The sequence below is a fragment of the Mesocricetus auratus genome, unplaced genomic scaffold (assembly GCF_017639785.1).
Source record: "Mesocricetus auratus isolate SY011 unplaced genomic scaffold, BCM_Maur_2.0 Super-Scaffold_100006, whole genome shotgun sequence".
NCBI classification, from domain to species: Eukaryota; Metazoa; Chordata; class Mammalia; order Rodentia; family Cricetidae; genus Mesocricetus; species Mesocricetus auratus.
In genome coordinates this window covers 80,590,658-80,613,184 of record NW_024429190.1, presented here as the reverse complement: position 1 = coordinate 80,613,184, position 22,527 = coordinate 80,590,658, and the positions used below count along the sequence as shown (strand labels likewise).

Below are 22,527 nucleotides of genomic sequence, written 5' to 3'. Positions count from 1 at the left end.
TATATGGTGAAATGAAACCTGGATGGGAGCCCATGGCAGACATATGATCCCTATGACCACTCAGTAAATGATATCTCCAGGGAGGACAAAACCTGAAATCGCACTGCAGTGAACTCAGCCGGTGCAATTTACAAGTATTCAGGAAAATGGGGGTTGACATGCAAGTTGTAATCACTTAATAATTGATGATAAAAAATGAATCCTGTAAAAACCAGGGAAATAGAGATTGCTAAATGATAACTGCTTTTAGTATTTGGTCTAAAATTTCTTTCTCCAGATGAATAAAAATGAGGGAGGTAATTGTAGAAAATGTGTAGATTACTTTCAAGAGTAAAAATGATATGTGTGCTGTAGGAGATTAGAAGAAAAAAAGTCTATCCAATGGGAACTTAAAATATAAGACCCTTGGGGAAGCTCTCATGTCCCACAGCGCTGAGACTCCATGGCCTGTAATGTCACTTTGCCCATTTGTTTCCATTCCCTTATGATGTGGATTGTCAACATCCCATAGGACTATCCATCTTTCCCTAACTTTGCCCCAAATAATATCCTTTGGTTCTGTCCCAAACTGTGATCTTACAACACCAGGCTTGCATTTTCTTGCTGTTATCAGTGCCTCCTTTACTGTATTTCTCACTACAGGATCACCAGGTGTTTGTGCCAGTTTAGAAGGCAAATTCATCCATGTGCAAGTCTGCCATGAAACCCTCTAGGTACTCAGGCATCATCAAACTGCTGTGCTTTGAGTTTCCCAGGTGCCTCCACTTTGTTCGTGCACATACACAGATGGTGACTTTGGGCCCCACCCTCCTTTCAGTCTGCAGAACTAGGGCACACAGCTGCTTGCTCATCTCTGCCTCTTCTGGTGGTTCTGGCACGCTTTTTCCCAGTGGAGGACCCTCCTGGTTTACTTAACTTAGAGCATTCTCTGGGTGCAGAGACCTGTTCCTGGCAAATGCCCTCCCCAAAAGCCTGTGCCTTTGTTTACCAGCCAGAAGGAAGATGCCCTCGGATGTAGCTGTTTTCCTGAGGCCTCAGTCAAGCCAACTCTCCTGGAAGCAGAACTAGACCAGGCCTGCAGATCCCTCGGGAGTGGTCAACAGTCAGACCCTCCTTTCATTAAGGTGGGAAAATTAAACATTTGTTCCAGCCTGGCCGTGGCTGTTGAGGTGGACTGACCCCGCCTGGCCGTGGCTGTTGAGGTGGACTGACCCCGCCTGGCCGTGGCTGTTGAGGTGGACTGACCCTGCCTGGTTGTGGCTGTTGAGGTGGTCTGACATGGTGCCACTTTGCTTTTACAGGCTCCATGATGAACATAGGCTATGGGTTCATTGCATCAACTGCTATAGACTTCTCATCCAGAAGGACTACACAGTTGGCAGTGCTACTCATCTGCCACCTTTTAATGACCTGATAATTAAAAATGATGGGCAGATAAAAATAGAGCAGCTGAACATGGCTACACAAAGCAGGTCTTCTCTCCTGATTGTCACTCTCCTCAGGAGGGAGGTTTGCAGCTCAAGGACAGAAGCCAAATTAGACTTTAACTGGCAAGAAACCTAGTCATCCTTTTTTTGTCATTGCAAGCATATTACAAAATTAATTTGTTGTTACTCTCTCACACTGTCAGAGTATTGAGTGAATAGTTTCATTTGTTTCATGTTTGAAGCAGGTGGGAATTTTTGTGAAAATTATCAGTTTTCTATTATCTACTGTTCTGACTGAGAGAAATCCAAATTTGCATTTTAATCTCCCCCCTTGTCCTAGCCCCTTCCTCTCCAGCTCATTTTTAGTTGTACATGCTCACGATTGCTCACTCTCACTTGCATTGAGATCCATTTTATAAGCAGCAATGCATTATTGGTTTAGAATTGATTTGGGTATCATGTGTTGTCATTTGATAAAAAAACAGTTTAGCTAAGCTGCTTGACATCACAACAGCTGGCAATGTCACTTTTGTTAATGTCTTTAACTACATTTTTAACAAAACAGCAGATGCTCATCACAAAAGCCATTTTCTTCCTGCGATTGTGTAAAATCAGCTCCTGGCTCTGGCTTGAGCAAAATCTGTCTGAGTGGATCACTTGACCTCAGAAGATACATTTTTTGAGGATCGTGAATTCTCTGGCAGTAGGAACAAAAAGGCAGTTGTAAAGACAAACAATGCAAAGCAGGTTGCTTCCGTGAGGAGAGTGCTCAGAACATGTGGAAAATGTGGCTCTTGGGGAAGACATTCTCAGCCTGCAGCCACACAGCAGCAAATCTGAGCTCAGAGGAGCAGAGGTGTCCATACTGAATAGAACTCCCTTGCCTCTGGCAGATAAATGAGATCGTTCATCACCACTTTTTAATTCCTAACTTTGAGGTGGGAAATCTACTTCTTACCTTCCTTTGTTAACCAAGCATCTTTGGCTCTTTCATATCTACACCCAGAGAATGAATGGGGTTTGTGTTCTGACACACTGACAGTCCTGTGACATATATTCTAAGCACTTTACCCAGATGGTTTTCTATGTCACTGACATCTTACTTTTAGATCTCTCATTCCTGTTTCCATAATTTTCACTATCTAATTCCTAAGAGTCAGAAATGATAGCATGGAAATCCCACAGGATCTTCCCTCTGTGGAAATGTGTGATAAACTCTCAGATTGTATCTTTCTATTCCTCTCTATCTGAACAGAGTTAATACTAGATTTAGACCAAGATTTTGTAAGTCTACCCTTGTGAGTCTCTTTCCATCATGTATTCTGGTCTTCCTAATCACCCCTGCCATTGAAATCTTTTTGATTTTAAGGCTTCTGTTTGTTTTTGAGACAACAGAGCCCTGTAGCCAAGGCCAGATGATCATTTGTGTGTTCATACATGTAGTGTGCTTATAGAAACAATGTTCAGGTATCACGTGTTGCTGGGTGAGTGCATTGTCAGCTCTGTGGATTAGCCCATGTGAAATGAGGCATGTATTACTTACTTTTTTTGTTGCCACCACAAATACCTGTCAAGAAGCAATTTGAAGCGAGACAGTTGTTCTGACTTATAGCTTGAGGAGCTACATTCCATCTTGCTAGGGAAGGCATGGAGGCAGCAGCAGTAGGCTGGGTGGTCACATAACATCTGCAATCAGGAGGCTGACAGAACAGGAAGTGGAGCTGAGTGATAAACCTCAAGACCCCCACACAACCAGGGCCTGACTTTCCCCTGTAAGGCTCCATGTCCTAATGGTGATTCCACAACCTTTCTCAAATGTGCACCATCTGGAAACCAAGTATTCAAAAGCATGAGTCATAGGGAGGAAGCATTTCATGTTCAAACCACAACTGTGACTCATCTGATTTCTTCAGTTTTAAAAGAATTAAATCCCTCCCATACTTACCATGTATGTTTCTGTATAGAAATGAAATAAACAGTGAAAATAACACTAAATGTCTTAGGAAACGTTCATGTATATAGAAAGTGCTGTAATAATAACCCTTTGCTATCTCTGTTATAAGATTGTGAGAAATTGCCTAAAGAGTGTATGCTTTTTAACATTCTGTAGTGCACTCTTAAGTATCCTTTCTGTGAGGGGTAATTTTGATTACCAACATGACTGGATTGAGAAACGGCTCTGGGTATATTTGTGGAAGCATTCCCATAGAAATGGTCATGTAGGCCCTTAACCAATGAGTGAATGAATTTTTCCTTAATGGATTCCTATTATGATGCAGTATTGGGAAATGGCAAAATGAAGGAAATGGAGATTCATCATAGGTGGAAGTTACTAGGGACATGTCCTGGGGGATCCTTGGTTCTTGGCCTCTTCTTATTATTCTTCTTTATGTTTACTCTGAAATGAAGTGATGAGCCTTCTCCACATGCATCTACTATGAAAATGCTCTGCCTTGCTTGGGAGTCAGAACTGTGTTACCATGCTTTGAACTAACATTCTGAAAACATGAGCAAAAACAAATCTTTCCTCTCTTTGTGTCTTGTAACAGTGGTGAGTAAAGTAACTAATAAATATTTTCTGTGCAGTTACAGTCTAGTTTCACTCTTGCAGTTAATTTACAACTATCAATATGATGGAAAATATCACTTCTATGCATTAAACACGCAGGACATAAACAGATATACAGATACAAATGCAAAGTTTTTCAAAGGTAGAGCCCAGATATGGTGATGAGTTTTTTAACCCTACCACTCAGGAGGATGAGGCATTGAAGATGCTAAGTTCAAGGCCATTGTGGTTTATATAATGACATCTAGCCCAGCCTTTACAAGAGAATGAGACTCTGAATTTAAAACCCTTAAAACCCTACAATATTTCAATAATAGAGGATGGCTTCAATAGGTGGCTCTTTAGGACAGTAATGAAGACAACAATCTTAAGCATATTCATCTAAAATTAACATCACTATTCTCAGGCTTGACACTACTGGCAATATTCTTGACCATGTAGATTTATTATTTATTAAAGAAGAGAGCAGACACCACAGAGGATAGTAGGGTATCTCACATGGAGGATCTTCAAGACAATTTGGACTTTGGTTGGATGGTTCAAGAAGTATCTAGAGGTTGAGAGAAAGTGAGATTTATTCTGTTCTCAGAGTGGGGCATTTCCACTGAAGCAGCCATGAAAAAGGTATCTATGACTAGATGTCTCACTAAATCTTTCCAGGGAGGGCAGCCTAGAGCTAGTCTGAAACTTACAAGTGTTAAAGCTTTGGTCACTGTCATTACTCAAAGGACAGAAGAGATGTGTGGTATTGTATGGGTTAGACATTGGCCTTCTTATCTGGGTTTAGCCTCTTGCTTGTCTTCTTTTTGTGGTCTCAAATGGCCATGGCTCACTTGTTGGTGTTTAGGGAGATTATTTACATGCAGCAGAAGAGAAATGTGTGTTGGGAGGGGAAGGACTTCTCAATGTGAACCTAGTGAGTGTCACAGTCTTTCAGATGCCTGAGTTTCCCCTAGCTTGTTTGGATTCTCTCCCTTCTCCCCTTGCCTCCCGTTCCTACCCCATCTTCCCTATTCTCCCTCTCTTCTTTCTTCTTTTCTCCTTTCTTCCCTATTCAGAGTAATTTCATTCCTTTGCCAGGTACTGATTCAGATATGAGGTCATGTAAACCAATTTGGCCACATAGAGGTAAAAGGAGGCTTACTTGTACTTCTGCAAAAGAAAAACCAGTCTTTTTCAGAAATTGAGCAGGGCTTGGCAATAGCTACTAGAGCCTATATAATAACCATTTGGGCAAATAGCCTAAGAGCAGAGCTTTCATTTTGTCTATGGAGCAAAGAACTCAAAAGCTCTACGGCCACCCATGATGTTGCAAGTCACTATGCTTCCCTGAACTTGCTGCATTTTGAAATAGTAACCTTCTGGTTTCTATAGCTGAGAACAGGCTAGCTGCAGCTCAAACACATTTCCAACCGTGAAGTGCAAACATGGCTTAAAGGTTACCTAGAATGCAAACTACATTCCTTTTGGAAATTATCGACATTTAAATTTTCTGCCCTCTCCTCTCTCACTTCTCTTCCAAGCATTTCCATCTGAGATCTTGCTACCTGAAGTTGTCTGCCTGCGACACAGAAACACTCTGGCTGCTGATTGTATCAGCTATTGCTATTTTTTCTTAAGAATACTATACTGTGTTTAAACTATGACCTTAATATCCCTTCAAGTTTATCCAAGCCCTCAAAGGGCAGAGTCAGAGCTACACAAAGGTCAAGCACCTTCTGGCAGAGCAACTGGGCTTTTCCATGCAACAGTGGATGGATGTCTGTCCTTGTAGATCTGTGCTCCTTCTGAACCCTGCTCTCCCGCAATTGTACCTGCTATGCAGTCTCCTATCAGACTCCCGAAATCCTTGACCCAGTATTCTACACTCATTCCTTTTGATCACTGCTGACATGTATGCACTGTAGCCATTACTGCACAGCACATATTTCATAATCAATACTTATTACCAAAATTCGTGTCGTATGTAACATGCCTTATGTGGTTAATAGTAATATACAGATGTTCATTGAGTTACCATGAGTTACAACCCAAAAATTCCTTTGGTCTGAATGAAATGTGAAAGTTGAAAATGTGTTCACTCTATCTGCTCTACTGAATATCAGAGCTTAGCAATGGAGAACTCTCTAGAAGATCCATTGCTTCCTCTTACAACCATGTGACTGGTTGGCAGCTGTGGTTCAATGTTGTATCTAAGCATTGAGAAAGCATGTTGGACTATATAACACCAGTCAAAGAAAACATGAAAATCCCCAACCCAGAGTATGATTTCTCCTAAATGTCCATGGCTTTCACACACATCATCATCAATTTCAAAACACTCAAGCCATACCCTTCATATTGTTGATTACCAGTATTGAAGAAGTGCAGTTCTGTTAGCTTTTTCACACGTATTAATTAAGACTCAGTAATACTTCTGTTTCCAAGGGGACATAGTCATAGACTGTACATTCGGAAGATAGAAGAACACTCGAACTGTTGAAACAGAATTTCTAAATGCTGTGTTTTATATTTTTAAATTGAGTTTATAATATAAGGCTACTGTAATAACTGAGTCTTTAAATAACTTGACAGTTTCTTAATTTTAGACACCAAAATGATAGATTACTTTTTTACAGTGCTTTTTTTAAAAGCTAGGAAACAGTTGATGTCATTTGATGGTAACCAAGCAACAATTAATAAGGAATTTCAATACAGTTGGAGAACTACTCTTGCATAAGGATGTGGCTTGGGTCACTGTCTTTTGCCAGTGAGTAACACTAGAAACTAACAAAAGAATTATAGACATTACATGGATGATGGTCTGAGCAGAAGTTGCAGGATAAGATGACGTTGTTCAATTCATTTGTTACCTGTCATTTCTAGGATTCCACAAACATCACAAGCAACAAACTGAATAGAGTCAAAGTGATGCTCTGAGCTAAATGTGGCTGAGTATAGTTGTAATCTTAAGTTCTTGGAAGCCTGGCACAGGAAGAATGTTGTGAATTTGAGGCCAGCCTAGGCTACAAAGCAAATTCCAAACCACCCATGTACAAATAGACAGACTCTATCTAAAAAACATACAGATTTTGGAGGGAGTTCTCTTGCATTTTCTGTGTTTGCCTCAGTGTCTCAGTGACTGTGACTGGCTTCAACCCACAGGGGAGCAGGAATGGGGAATTAAAATCAGCAGTATGACTGGCATTTGCTGCACATTTTATGCTCTTGCAGCATCTTATATAGACTACAGAAAGCCACCAGCTCCATAGCCTTATTTTTAAAGTATCTTACTTGCTCCTCAGATGCTTTGCAATGAATAGAGATATTAGTGTGGTATCTCTGCTTTTCTCTGTGTCATTGAATAATTCGAAATATAAATGGGCTTTTTATATAAAACAAATGTTTCATACAGGCATAAGTAAACTGTTATAGAGATTATTTAGTAGAAGAAAATGATTAATTGTGCCTTTTAATCATTGTCCCATTATCATATGAAATAGTCATGCCATAGGACCCATTTCAGTAATGAAGGTTTAGCACCACTGAAAGCATATTTGCTTTAATGAAGCATCACAAGTTATTAATTGGAATCTAATAACAGCTTGGAATATTGTAAGTTTGCATTAATTGGAAACAGACTTGTAGATTTATTGGCGATATACCTCTTGTCAAATAGAGTCACTATACCTTGATGAGATGTAAAGAGGACATTTTTGCACTGATGAGATTTTCTGGTCCTTCTATGCTGATTTTATTTTTTAATCAGTAACTTTGCATGACTCATTTCTTAGGCAAAACTGTCTTATATTCTTGGTACCAGCCCCACTAAGGCCTGCTGAGTTTCTGGCCTGCTCATTAGCCATCAAGTAAGGAAAATATTATGGACTGAAGTAGGTGTGGTTCAGGAATCAGTGCTCAGTCACGGCAAGTCACTGACTCACCTCTCCAGGGAGCTGTGATGGTTAACCTAGTGTATCAAGAGCTGGAGAGATGGCTCAGAGGTTAAGAACACTGATTGTTCTTCCAAAGGTTCTGAATTCAATTCCCAGCAACCACATGGTGGCCCCAAACCATCTGTAGTGAGATCTGATACCCCCTTCTGGACTGCAGGCATATATGCAGATAGAACATTAAATAATAAATAAATAAATCTTTAAAACAAAAAAAAACCCCTAGTGTATCAAAATGATAAGACAGGAATCACGCAGAGGACTGGCCTCCAGCCGTGCCTGGGGCGGAAGTGGGGGGGGCTATGCTGATTAGGTTAATAAAGTGGGAAGACTTGTCCATTCTGGGAGGCACTGTTCCCTGGGCTGTAATCCCAGTCTGTATAAAGGACAAGGTAGGCAGAGCACTGCCATTCACCTCTCTGTTTCCTGATTATAAATTCAATGTGACCACCTTCAAAGTCTGCCCTCTAACTTTCCACTAAAACAAACCCTTTCTCCTCTGCATTGCATTTGTTAAGGTGTTTTATGAGAGCAATGGGCAAAGAAACTAATAAAAGAATTGTCTATATTATGCTCCATCAAGGCTCCCATTTCTTTCCTCTGTGGCTCTGACACTATGCTCATGTCTTTATCACATGTGTTCCCCTGCTCTGAAGAACTGGAACCATTTCACCTGTGCTCTTCATTGTATGCCCAGCACCTAGCAAAGTGTGGACATGCATGACACAGTAAGTGGATGATTTAATCCTGGTTCGGGCTAGAAGAGCCTGGGGAAGATAGGCTCCCACTGAAAGAAATGGGTCCTTCAGTTTACATTTTAAACCTACACCTAGGGCAGGACCAAATGGAAAATCATCACATCATTCTCATATCTTTTCATGCCTATGTTGTTCTATTCCAGAAACACAACACAACACTAGGTTACCTGTGCACTTTTTCTTTTTCTTTTTCTTTTTTAATTTAAATTAGAAACAAGCTTGCTTCACATGTCAATCCCAGCTCCTTCTCCCTCCTCTCCTCCCCCTCCCCCCAACCCACACCTGATCCCCATTCTGCTCCCCAAGGAGGGTGAGGACCCTCATGAGGGAATCTCCAAAGTCTGTCATATCATCTGGGGCAGGGCCTAGGCCCTCCCTCATGGTACCTCGAGTAGTAGATCAGTGTTTATCCCTGGCATACGAATGGACTTTGGGAGCCCATTCCACATGGAGGGATGCTCTCTCAGCCTGGACATTAGTGTTTCTTATCCGGGAAGAACAAAGAAGAGAGCATGTCCCTGGGTATTCTCAACTCTGCAACTGAGTGAGAACTGAGCTTTCTAACATTTCCCAATTAAGGATTCTGTGAAAACCAGCATTTATGATAAACCTCAAAATCAGATCCCACATAATAATTAGTGCTTTCAGTAAAGGCAAAACACATGGAGTGGATAGGCTCAGCTGGATGTAGCACTGAGACTGCAAGAAGGCAATTTTAGTGAAAATGTATCATTAATTTATGAGGATGAGGAGGTGGTGATCACAGGTGATTGGGGAGGATGTGATCTTCTGCCACACACACCCCCCTTTCCTCTTTTAATTTCCTTATTACTTCCCCTGCCTTTTAAAATGTATTTTCTTGTGGATGGCATATGAAAGATGCCATTGTTTCACTCTGTGCCTTCAGCAACTCTGTTTGGGAGAAAGACATGTAAATAAGACATTAGTGGGCCGGGCGTTGGTGGCGCATGCCTTTGATCCCAGCACTCGGGAGGCAGAGGCAGGCGGATCTCCGTGAGTTCGAGGCCTCGAGGCCGGGCTGGACCGACAGCCTCCAAAACAATACAGAGAAACCCTGTCTCGTAAAACCAAATACATATATATATATATATATATATATATATATATATCTGCTATGCTAATGGCACCCTTACTCCCAGAGAACATGTTGTGGAAGCCTGTGCAGGACCAATCATAGACGACGTGTTCCATGAGAGGCCACTCAGCAAGCTTCCAGCAGGAAGGCACCACCCTTGTGTGCTTTGTCTGATTTCTTTTCCTTTGTCATATTTGAGTTCAGATCATTTTCTTAAGGCCTCTTGACTCTTCCCTTAGTCGAACATGTGTTTATTGAGCGTCCATTTTTGTATCGTGTAAAAATGTCCCATGGCTGGAAAACTATGTCTTTGATCTTCATACCCTGCATATAACCGGCATTTTTCCTTCTCTTCAGGTTTATAGCTTTCTATGCCTCAGTTAGTTCTGTCTATGGTTAGGGCATCAAACTACTACTGTTGTAACTTATGGTTTTTAGGTAAAAATGTAGTAATTCACTTAATCTCATAGTATACATCTCTGTGCATATATGTGAATATGTGAACATGATTCATACCAAGGGATACTTTCTCATATTATGGCAATTTTAAGTGAAATTCCCTGGTAGACTTTTAAATGTAAAATATATTTGCATTAATTGTGCTGAAGATGGAACCCTGGGTCTTGCTAGCAGTAGATAAGCACTCTATCAGTGAACCAGATCCTCAGCCCAGGGGCACTTGTAAAGTCTGAACATTTGTTTACAATCAATCATGTTATAGCAAGATTCAATTCCCCCTTTATTCATTCACCAAAATGTTATAGATCAACTTGATGCTACTGGAGCAAATAAAACAAAGACAAATCCTGGAGTCCAGAGGTTACATTTCAGCTGATACTGGAATATCTAATATAGATAGCAGAGGGTACCAAAAAGAAGAGGAGGTGGGTGGTGGGCAAGAACAGTGAATTTTTCAAAGGGATGCTAATTTTTAGATTTTAAATTCTATGTGAGTGTGTGGTTTCATTCACATGGAGTGAAGATGTCTGTAGGTTAGAAGAGGCTGTCATATTCCCTGAAACTAGAGTAACAGATGGTTGTGAGACAACAAACTTGGGAGCTGGGAATTGAACTCACATCCCCTGTAAAAATAAGACCCTCCCTTGCCTTCTTACTCTTATCCTCTGAGCCATAGCTCCAGCCTGAGGATGATAAGTTTGATGTGAGGATTGGGCTGCATTTGTTGAAGAAGTGACATTTGAACATGAACTTATGAAGCAGAGTCCTAACACTTTTTAGCAGTAACATGAGTCCTGCTGGCTTTGGTTCTATGCTCTCAACAAGGCAAGAGTCTTCTCAGTTGGAGCATCAGGCTTGCAAGGGATTTCTAGGAATCAGGGTGCATGGGGAGACAAGAGTCATAGTTGAAAGACTTCAGACCAGGGTTAGGAGTTTGCAAGGGAAACCCAAGGAAGCTGCTATGATGTACTACCATTTTATTTACTCATTTTTTTTTAGAATTTGCTGGTTGTTCTATGAATAGACTATGTGAGAACAAATTCAGAAGCAGAGAAAAGCTAAAAGGCCATGAGAATAATTCTGAGAGAAGATGATGGTGGCCTAGGTTTGATGATAATGATAGGATTGGTGAGAAATAATCAGAATTTTGATATCTTTTGAGCATCATGACCTATTATGCCCAAACATATGAACTACTTTGGTAAATTTCCATCACATGCTGACTTGAGAATGCACCTTCTACTTAAGGCATGGCTTACTGCTCTTAAATCCAAATGAAGAAATGGGTGGAGTCACCACTTCAGTGCAGAACTATGACAACACTCACATCCAGTCTTGTTTGTCCAGGTTCTGTGGACACTCTGCATTTCCACGTTAAGCTCCAGATGACCTCTGAAAAGCTTCAGGTGTGTTTTGTAGGAAACTGTATTTCTTGCTGGCTTTTTTCTTTCTTATAAAAATGTAAAATAAGTGTTGAATTGTTACAAGTTAATGAAAAAAACCAAACAAAATTCCCAAGGGAGAGATTTCTGAGACTTAGCCTAAAGGACTAGATCCCTTGATACATTTAAATACATTTAAACCCTAGAGAGATATTAAAGTGCTGTAATCCCCAAATCCCTTTAAATGTTTAAAGAATTGCAAACATTGGCTAGCCTGACCAATGGTGACAATGTGGTTGCAGAAGTTCCAACAGGAAAAGGTCAGGCTTATTTTGCTACATCTTTGTGACATCCTGAGAGTCACTGTGATTAGAATGGTGTAGGTCATGTTTCCACCCTATGGCCAGATGGATGATGCCTCTGTTGGCTCCTCTGGCATGGTTTTTTCCTTACAGAACAAGATCAGGGATAATTGAGTCACCCAGGGATGTCAAGTTTGTTCCTATAAAATAGGAAAGGTATGAGGGCCATATATGCCTGCTGCTCTATAGCTTCCCAGAGTTCCTGTCCTCTGATGGTATCTTTCAGACAGGGGAGATTGTTTAGTCATTAAAGATATTACCACATACTCATAATTACCTAAGTTCTATCCCCAGGGCTCATGTTAAAAGGCCAGGATACAGAGAAAACTACCTGGTATCCCATCACTATCGAGGCAGAGACTTTAGGGTCCCTGTGAGTGTGCTGGCCAGCCACTCTAGCCAAATCACCACACTGTAGATTAGGGAAGGGACCCTATCAAAAAATGAAGTGGAGCATGATTAAGGCTGGCTCTGAAGGTCAACATCTGGCTTTCATGTGCACATACACATGTGTGCATGCACATCCTCACATATATGTGCATATACTAACATGTACACAATGTACGCCACACATAGACATTTTCCAGCTAATTTTTATAGATTTAGGTGAGAGATGCTGCATATATTACAAGAATAGCTAGCGATGAAGATGAAATTATACCAGAGTGGCAAAGTGTAATTTACTAGGATACATAGAAATCCTGTAATATGCAGATTACCCACCCCATCCCTACTGTTAGTATTCAGGCATCTGTAATGGCCTGCCCTTGGGGTTCTGACAAGGGCTGCAGCCACTAAGAGCACCACCTATACACATTCACTATGTTCCCTTTTAAAAGTGCCCCGCCCACCTCCCAACTTTCTCTCACTGTCTGTTCCTTGCTCTGCTTCTCTGCCCCCCCCCTTTTCTTCTGCATGCCCCTGTTCCCAAAGGTCAGTTTCCTGCCTCCACTCTCCTTTTCCCGTTCCCTTTCCCCTAAAATAATCCCTGCCGTGTGATCTCTGTAACCACTTTTTAAATTACAGCATTGGTTCCCTGACAAGGAAAGGTCCCCCCCCCCGATGCTTCCTCCTTCCCACAGGCAGTTTGAGGCATGTCAGGATCCTGGAGCCTGAACCACATACAACTGCCTCACTTCTCCACACGGCTGGGTCCTTCCATCCAAAACCAGCATGTTTGGAGAACTACTCCCCCGCCCCCACCTCTCTGTTTCTAGAGTGAGGACTCCTGTCCAGTGTGGTTTTTCGACTTTTGGCCCCCTGAGGCCTGGTACCAGCCAACCACAGATCTTTTGGGCTCAGATCCCTTGGCCCCTGCCCTCTGCATGAGGATTCCCTTGGCGGGCCGGTGCTTGTCTTGTTTCTCAGACCCTCGGGTCCTTTGGACCCCGCCCCTTGATTGGTGAATCACCAGGTGGCCTTATCTTTCTCAGGATCCTTGCTTGATAAAAAGCCATTAGATCTCATTCTGCCTCACTCATGAGGAATAGACCTACCAAAAATGTGCTTCCTGGAACTTTGTAATCACTTCATGCTGGGACCCTACCCACCTACTTCACCCTCAATAGATCTGCTCTCTTCCACCAGCAAGAAATCTGCTTTCTTGTTATTGGTGACTTCACCTTCCATTTAGTATTGGCAATTGGGTCTCTGGTAGGGCTACCTGCCTGTGATCATTCCCCTGGATGTGAGGCTCCATTTCCTGAGCACAGTTTTCTCAACTTCTGGCTTCTCTCAAAGTCTTGGTACCTGGTGACTTGGTCTCTCTCAGCCTCAGAATCCTTGGCATCCACACTTTGCTTGATGACTCACTGGGCTACCTGTGCCTGTCTCAAAATTGACCCTCTCTGAATTCCTGGGACACTAGGAATTGCAGACCCTTGGGTCTTACTTCTCTGCCTCACTCATGGGAGCTGTGTCATTGTCTATACCTCCATGTTCCCATTGGGATGTTCTATGGAGACCCACTGACCATTCCTAATCAGCTGTTGTTGTAGGACTACCAGCTGTTGGCCACAGAGCTGGAGGTGCAAGGCTACCAAACATGTCCCGGTGATGTAGTTGTGATGGGCAAAGATCAGGTGCTTTAAACACTGGGGAGTTGACTTGGATCCACCTTGAACAGCATTTTGCCAGGTCCAGGCAGGGCCTAATGGTTCCACAGAGCCTGGACAGTGAAGTGAAACAGCCATTTACTCTAGCTTTCCCAGGTCTCCCAAAGATGAAAGACGCCCTCCCAAGTTATCAGGAGGTCTTGAGAACATAGCATCCTAATCCCTGCATCACTTGCTATCCCTTTCTAATTCCTCACCTTTTTTATAATAAAGAGAGGAATGTTAGCACTTAGTCATCTGTGCTGCCCTGTCCTTGGGGTTCTGAAAGGATACGCCCTCAGCTGCAGCCACTAAGAGCACCACCTATTCATACTCACAATATTTCTTTATAAAAGGAACCTGCCTACCTCCCATCTTTCTCTCTTCCTCTGCTTCTCTGTCTGTCTGTCTCCCCTCACCACAACTCTCTTTTCTCTTCTGCTGCTCCTGTCCCCAGAGGCGAGTCCCTCTCCTCCCGTTTTTCTCATTCCCTTTCTCCTAATAAAAAAACCCTTACATATGAGCTCTGTCAAATGGCATCTTTCTCTCTTGTGCCACTTTTTAAATTATGACACCAACTGTTCCATGTACTTATAGTTATTTTCACTTTGTAGTTCAATAAAATGCTTAGGGGTTTTCCCCCCATCCTTAAGCAGTAGCCTCAACTTTGACCTATGCCTAGTCATGTTCTCCTCTTCAAAATATGCTAATGTATGTTCATATGATGTGATATGCAACTCCAGTGTTTGTGAGTATTTGTTGTATATAGCAGTGTGTCCCACTGAAAGCACTGGCATGTAGTATTGTTTCTTCTTTGCTAGTGAAACTGTAGATATTAATTTATCCCTTGCAAATATGACCGCCAAATGGAAGGAAATGAGAACATTTTGGACCCTTCCTCTTGTCACAACAGGCAATATTTGACCCCTATGCAGAAGCCTCTTCACCATTCAAGATACTTGGTGACGACTGAGTCAGTCAGAGTCTCTGGCTGCAATTTTCAGCTGTCCTAATTGTGGCCTGGCTAGGCGCTCAAGTACCATGGCAATAGGCCTAAAAACATGCACAAATGGTCCTGGATTTTGTAAACTGATGTCATTCGCCAACTGCCCCATCCTCCCGTAGCATCTGCAGCTGCAAAGCAGCCACCTTATTTTTGCAGCTGACTTGACTGGGGGACAATGAGAAACTATGAAAAGGATCCACTTTCTTTGTTCTTGGGGAAGAAACAGTTACGTTTTCCTTGCTATTTCTATGTTATTTTCTTCACTTGAATAGCTAAACAAATATGATTTTAAAGGTCTTCTGTCAGGCACGGAAAGAACCACCCAGGATAAAGGCAGCTCAGGCTCGTGCTTTCCCTGTGGTCTGCCAGACCTTCACCTGAGCATTATGACCCCAGCTGTGGTGGAGGTGGAGGCTTACAGGCCCTATGTAGTTTACATCTTGTTCCTGCTGTGCCTCACAGTTTGATGGCAGGATGTATAGGTTTCCTTCTAAACCAACCGCTGCTGGGGGTTCTTTTCTTAAATCATCTGAAAGACCCACGGTTGAAGTTAAGTGTTCGTATTCTATCTCTCGACTGGGTCTCATGTTCAGTTCACAGGTAAGATCATTTCTGCAAAAAATGGGAGTTCAAAGCATCCGCTAGGCTTGCTGTCCTGAAAGTGGCTTTGAAATGCTTTGTTTGTGTTGCGGGAGGCTTTCCCCTTGGTTGGACTCATTAATACTCTTTTGTGAGCACTATTTTGCTTTTCCCAAATAGCTTCTACTGAACAGCTTCCTCTGGCGGAAAATCCAATTTAGTTGCAAGCAGCATTAACAGTTCCGCTCCTTCATTTTTCTTCCTCGGTAAAAGAAAAATAAAAGATTGTGTGTCAAAATGGAGATGTGAGATGTACGACATTAGCGGTTCTATTAATAAATTTATGTGGCAATTATTTAGCTTCACTATTTGTATTTAGCCATGGCTGAAGACGGCTTCTCTATATTGCAGGAGCCTATTTTTCTTCCAAACACATTTTATTTTCAGGGATCTTATTATATCTTTGGCCCAAATTTTCACTGCATGTGAACACGCAGAAGGAAGTTCACTGCATGCGGGCACACAGTAAGACGTCTTAGTTGCCTTATACAATCTGATAGAGTAAAAGTCTGGTGTAGATTTAATCAGACTTAATTGAAAGCTGGAGTTTATGATATTTACCTACATGTTTGTTTTGTTTTTTGATGAGACTAAACCCTCCATGGTTCAAATAAGCACACCTTTATCCCGGTGCCCTGAAGGGGCTGACTCAACCTGCTTAGCCTCCAAGTTGGGTGGTCAGGATATTTCTTCCCTCTGCTGTGCTGTTGGCTTCTGAAAGAGCACATTCAAAGCCAAGCTGTGGAGAGTGCTTCTGGCACTGACCCTGCAATCAAATTCAGTACCATGTAGAACAAACCTGTTTGAAAAACAAATCAGATGGAATGAAGCCGAAAGGAGATGAGGAGGAAGGAAATTGATGGTCTCATTTGATTGAGTACCTGGGTGTAGTTGTGCTGGTGCTGGCTCATGGAACACACCAGTCTGTTACATTTTCATGACTCTGTGTACCAGTTAACATCATGTTAGGCTAGTTAACAGCATCGTGTTAGTAGTTTGATAGTAACCACAGGTCAGTTCTGTTCACGACTTTCATTTTTAATGGACTTATGTTAGACATTTACCAGCAACTTATGCCTAAAGCCATTCAAAAGGGAAGAGGCATCATTCATGTTGTGGTAGCTAAGTAACGAACTCCCTGTGATACACCCTATCACCCACCCCTTTATAATTTTACTGGCTACTTTGAGTTAGTTTGCAATCAAATGTGACTGCAAACTCTGGTTTGAATAAATGGTTTCTTATTGCTTATGTTTGGGTTATGATAAACATTTTTCCTCTGTGTCACATGGAATGAAATAATGAGGAAACTGATGAAAGCTTTGATTACAAAACTGTCAGGTGCTTATTGAATATTAAAAATATTCAGTGGAGAATCTGAAATTCCCGTATCTTTTTGTTGTGTGCGTGTGGCTGACAACAATGACTACTCACCATCCTTTCTTGGTGCCTTCAAAAGCCAAACAAGGGAGCAAGAGGAATGGCTTGGCAACCTGTGGATAAGAAGAAAGGTTCACAGGCTTTGAGGGAAAAAAAGTGACATGGAATTTGAAGATATTTCCTAAAATACAGCCATCCAGGTTGAGGAGTTCCTAGGTTTGTCCTTAACAATCAGATGGATAGAATGGCATGTCAAGTGGGACCACCGTTCAATTTCTTTGTATTGTGAACTCAAAGAGAGCATCATTTGCTGTCAAATTGTGAATGTTCTGGATCAGAAGGCTGCCTTTACAGAACTCTGAGAGTGCTGATAAGTTTTGTGTCATTGTACAGTGTTTAGGTCTGTTTTTAGATGATCTAAGTAAGACCCAATGCATTGGAGATGCTCAGAGCCTATGCGCCATGGATTTATTCCTGATGATTTGTTCCTGGCTATTATCATCTGCCCCAGATGCCTTCATGGAAAATCATTAGTCTAATTTGAAAGCTCATGATGAAACTCCTGTATAATTTACATATTGAAATGCAGATATGGAGATTGTTATCTGTTGGGGGTAGCAAAAACAAGAGAAACAAACCTGAAGACAAATGAGTTGTAGGGTCACATGTGTCCATGCACGGGGAAATTTCCAGTGACAACTGACAAAGAGAACATACGAACAGGATTTCTGATGGGTCAGAGTTAGTTAAAGGGCAATGCTAAGGGATTTAGTTAAAGACTTCTGAATAAACCCAAAGATAATGTCACTAGCAGGTTGTATGTATCAGAGTGCAGCTGCACCCCTTCCGTTTATTTACACAGGCCTTTCACTTTGCCACACTGTTTTCCAAGACCAGTTATTTAAGAATTAAAACTTAAAATAATCAAAAGATGTTCAAGACTTATCTAAAGCACATAGTAACCAAGTGTACCTACCTGAATTTTGCCACCTCACTCTGTAAACAAAGGTGTCTTTGTTACCACAAGCACTTTGCCTGCCTCTCCAAAATTCAGAACTACATAGCTATAAAAGCCAAACGTGAAGTGGGTTGGAGAAGAAAATCAAAATACCTGTTCCTTCAGTTATTCTCCAGTTCAATAAACCGAAGGAAATGGTTCATACCCAGATGTAAGCATAATGAATAAGACATCTATCTTATGCAGTGGGTGTTAGCTATTGTTATTATTATTATTTATTAATTAATTATTTCAGTTACTGGCTGATTTCTAAACCTTTCTCATTAGAGTCATTAACCAAGGAGCTTACATTACTTAATTTTTTTATTGCTGAATATCAAATCACCCATAAATTCTGACAGTTATAACCATAGTCATGTAGTATTGATTGTTTCTTGGTGAGTGAATCATTTGGATTTTTGCACAGTGCTACGGTGTCTGACTCTGCCTTGTCTTCCATATTCACTTGATTGGCAACCAGACTATCTATTGACTTTTATTACCATGGGCATGGTAGAGAAACTCTATTTGATTCCAGAGTTTCTGTCATAGCACACAGATGTGGATTCAAAGCAAGGTAGGCAATGGAGGTGAGAATGCTGTCTTCTGTGGTTACTAATTAGGTGCCCCAATAGACATTTGCTATATGTGTTCTCATTAGTGCTTTATGCTCCATCCCAGGAAAATCACTGTGCACTTTCCATAGGCACTTAACACTGCTGTGGACCCAGTTTCCTTTCTTGAGTTAAATGCTGCAAAGCCTAAGACATAGCATTATCTCATTATAGCAGCTACATCTGTATGATTCTTGGCCTTTTTCCTATTCTTAGTATTTCTTTATATCCTTTATTTACTTGTGCGTTTAGCCTGTTTTCTTAGATTGTGTTATTTTTTGCCTCTTGTATTTTTTGGGGGTTGTCTTGAATAATTCCTGGTGTAAGAAGATATATGAAAATACTATTTGAGTGACAAACCACTACCCCTATTAGACCCTCTACTTATAAGTAAATTACAAATAATATCTGACAAATAGAATAGTACTTACTAACTAGCATTTATTGAACATTCCATTCCTCTTGGGATGCAAGCAGATTGGCTTTGAAGTAACAACCAATTCAGTTCCCCAAACAACCTTATATGTAGGCTCTCACATTATTTTATCCCTACAAAAACCCATAGAGTTGATGCAGCCTTCTCGGGATCTCACAGCTGACAGAGCTCTGAAATCTGCCTTTGAATATCCTAGTATTAACCACTAAGCTGTGTTCTGCAACACTAAAAATAAAGGATAAAAAGGAATGAGTGGTATTTCTTTTCTCTTCTCCTGAGTCAACTTTTATTCCTTGCTTGTCTTTTATTTTGTCTATATCTCTTGTAAATATTCTTTTTTAAATACATTTTATTTAAATTAGAAATGATCATAATTTATATATCAGTCCCAGTTCCCTCTCCCTCCCATCCTCCCATGTCCCCATCGACCCCATCATCCCATCCCTTATCCACTCCCCAGGGAGGGTGAGGCCTTCCATGAGGGATCATCAAAATCTGTCAAGTCATTGGGGGCAGGGCCTAGGCCCTCCCCTGTGTATCTAGGCTAAGAGGGTATCCCTCCAATGGAAATGGGATCCTGAAGTCCTTTATGCACTAGGGATACATCCTGGTTCCCCTGCCAGAGGTCCCATAGCCTACCCCATGCTCCTAGCTGACACCCACATTTGAGGGGCCTGGTTTGGTCCTATTTTGGTTCCCCAGCTGTCAGACTGGGGTCCATGAATTCCCACTTTCTCAGGTCAGCTCTTTCTGTGGGTTTTCCCAGCGTGGTCTTGACCCCTTTGTTGGTCACTCCTCCCTCTCTGAAGCTGGATTCCAGAAGTTTGGCTAAGTGCTTAGCTGTGGATCTCTGCTTCTGCTTCCATCAGCTACTGGATGAAGGCTCTAGGATGGCATTTAAGGTAGTCATCATTCTGGACTATTGCTTAGGTTCCTAGTTGGGGTCATCCTTGTGGACTTCTGTACAATTCCATAGTGCCAGATTTCTCTTTAAACCTATAGTGGCTCCCTCTGTTAAAGAGTCATCTGCTAATGGCTTATAAATACTGCTTAAGCTTTGTGACATTTGGCATTCCAATCACTAAGATCAAATGAGAAAACTTTAAGGATCCAGGTCAATGAATATGATTTATGAATTACCCTTAGCAGTTCAGAAATGTTTAGCACAACTGTCCTCGTATTTATGAGGAGCATAATACTTCCAGGTACATTTTATGTTTTCTGCAGAAGCTTGATGGTAAATGGAGAAATTAAAGTGGAAAATATGGAGAACTCAGCACAATACCAAACACCTGCTCACAGCATTCATTTTATTGATTTAGCAGTTGACTCTTTAGGGTGTTTTCTGGAAGCACTGGCTCCAGGCAGAGTCAGTATTCCCAGTGAATGCATTTGTAGACATGTCACTTAGCAGCTACCACACCAACAGACTTTTAAGCGTCTTACGTGAGTTTGAATGAAAAACCAAAGTCATTTTTGGATGAGAGTGACTCCTCCTGGTTGGGGGCTGTTTCTTCAGTATTTCTTTGCTTTCTTGTTTTGATCTTGCAGCATTTCATTTGGCTCAATTATTTGGAAAGTCATAAATGATTTTTTAATGATTATCATGCTGTCTCAAAACCATTAATTACTGTACAGCTACACTGGGGAAAATTGAAAGTAATTGTTTTTTTTTCAAATCATTTGTAATTCCCATAACCCTGAGGAACTCTGAAACAGTCTTGGTAATGATCATTTACAATTAATCAATTATCTGTGAATATGTACAAGAAAAGGACTTTCTGGGTTTTCTTTTAGTTGTCTTAGGAGGAGCTGAGTAAGAACTGTCTCTTGACCATGTCACATCTGGGAATGTCAGCTTGTTAACTCATGGGCATTGATGGACCCAACTCAGTTCTTTTATTCTACTTTCAATCATTGAAATCTTTAGAGAGTGTGTGGTAAATGGAGAAAAAATGAATTCCTTTTAGTGACACAAGACATAAACCTTGATCTAAAAAAAAATCAAACCAAGAGAGAAAAAGGCAAGCAAGTAAGCAAGAAAGAAAAGGAAATTATTGGCTAGTTGTCAATCTGAAAACTGACAATGTCATTTGGCATTTTTCTTGTTTCTCCCATCTGGCCTCTAGTTCTTCTGTTGTCTTCTCTCTCATTTAATATGTTGTTCTATTTTATAGCCCTAGAATATGTTAATACCTGGCTATCCTGATGCCGAAATCATTCCTAATGAACTCTCGTTGATCCAGCCAGGACAACATTGTGTCTGACTCAGACCTCAAGACTAAGGGGAAGCACAGTGTACCCCTCTATCTGAAAGAATGATAGGTGATCCCCACAAAAAATGGGGTTCTGTTCCCACAGTCAGGAAGTAGTTGCACAGTTAAAAGCAAGAGTTGGTATAGAACCATATATAAAGGTACAAAAATATCATTTAAATGACATTAGCTGCCTGTAATCTATAACAAACCAGGTTTTATAATGAAAGATACATAAGGTAAAGGATACCATTTCTCTTTTTAAGTAAATAATTGATTATAGATTGTTCTAGAAATACCTCAATTAGGCAATTCCATAATAGATATTTAATGATCTTCTGTTATATGTCAGGCTTTTTTCTGGAAATGCAAAATTCTAAATCTTTTCCCCACCATAGACCTCCACCCTCATGGTCAAGGGTAGCAGCAGAGCAGATAAGAACATGGGTAGTTATAATGAGTTGAATTCTTCTTAGAGGCTCAAGAGGGTTATCTGACGTCGACTGAAGCTGCTTCTAAGCTAACGTGACAGACATATCCTCACACAGCCCCTCGCTGCCTCCGCAGTAGCATCCTCTGCCTTATTCCCAGATGTGTTTTCACTTTAGTTATAGTAAGTCTGTTTCATTCTGCCTGTTAGCCCATTGCTTATTATGACCTCCATGAATTTATCCATGCATTTGGACTTGCCTTATTCCTGGTTCTTGCCTCATTTTATTTTGAGTGCCTATTAGGATGGTACAGCTGCTGCCTAGTGATGGTGACTGGGGCACAGAAACCTTCAGAGCTTATCATGAGTCTTCTTCTACTGAAAGATAGAAAGAAAACAAGCATTGTAATTTCCACACTGCCTTATAGCCTGAGTTTGGAAAAGGATTCTTTCTGTGCCTGTTGATTCACGGGTTTTAGAAGTCAGAATTGAGGCAAAGTGGGCTTTTTATATAAACTTCAGTTCATATTGTCTACAAATATGTAGGTGTCCGTCTTGAGGCATCTGGGCCCAATACAGCCTAGGATAGCTAAGGATGTGACCCAAAAGTCTGTAGATGACATGTCATGTCACAAAGTTAGAAGACTGAGAACATCCCAGGAATATTTGAAGAGGCTTGAGTTTTTCGGGCT

The 22,527-nt window shown here is 41.2% G+C and overlaps 1 protein-coding gene across 11 annotated transcripts in view; it reads left to right on the top strand.

The window, feature by feature from the left end:
- The window catches only part of Fhit (fragile histidine triad diadenosine triphosphatase), a 1,472,699-nt gene that overhangs the window by 1,050,080 nt on the left and 400,092 nt on the right, over nucleotides 1-22,527 (top strand). The gene's annotated exons all lie outside the window — the stretch shown is intronic.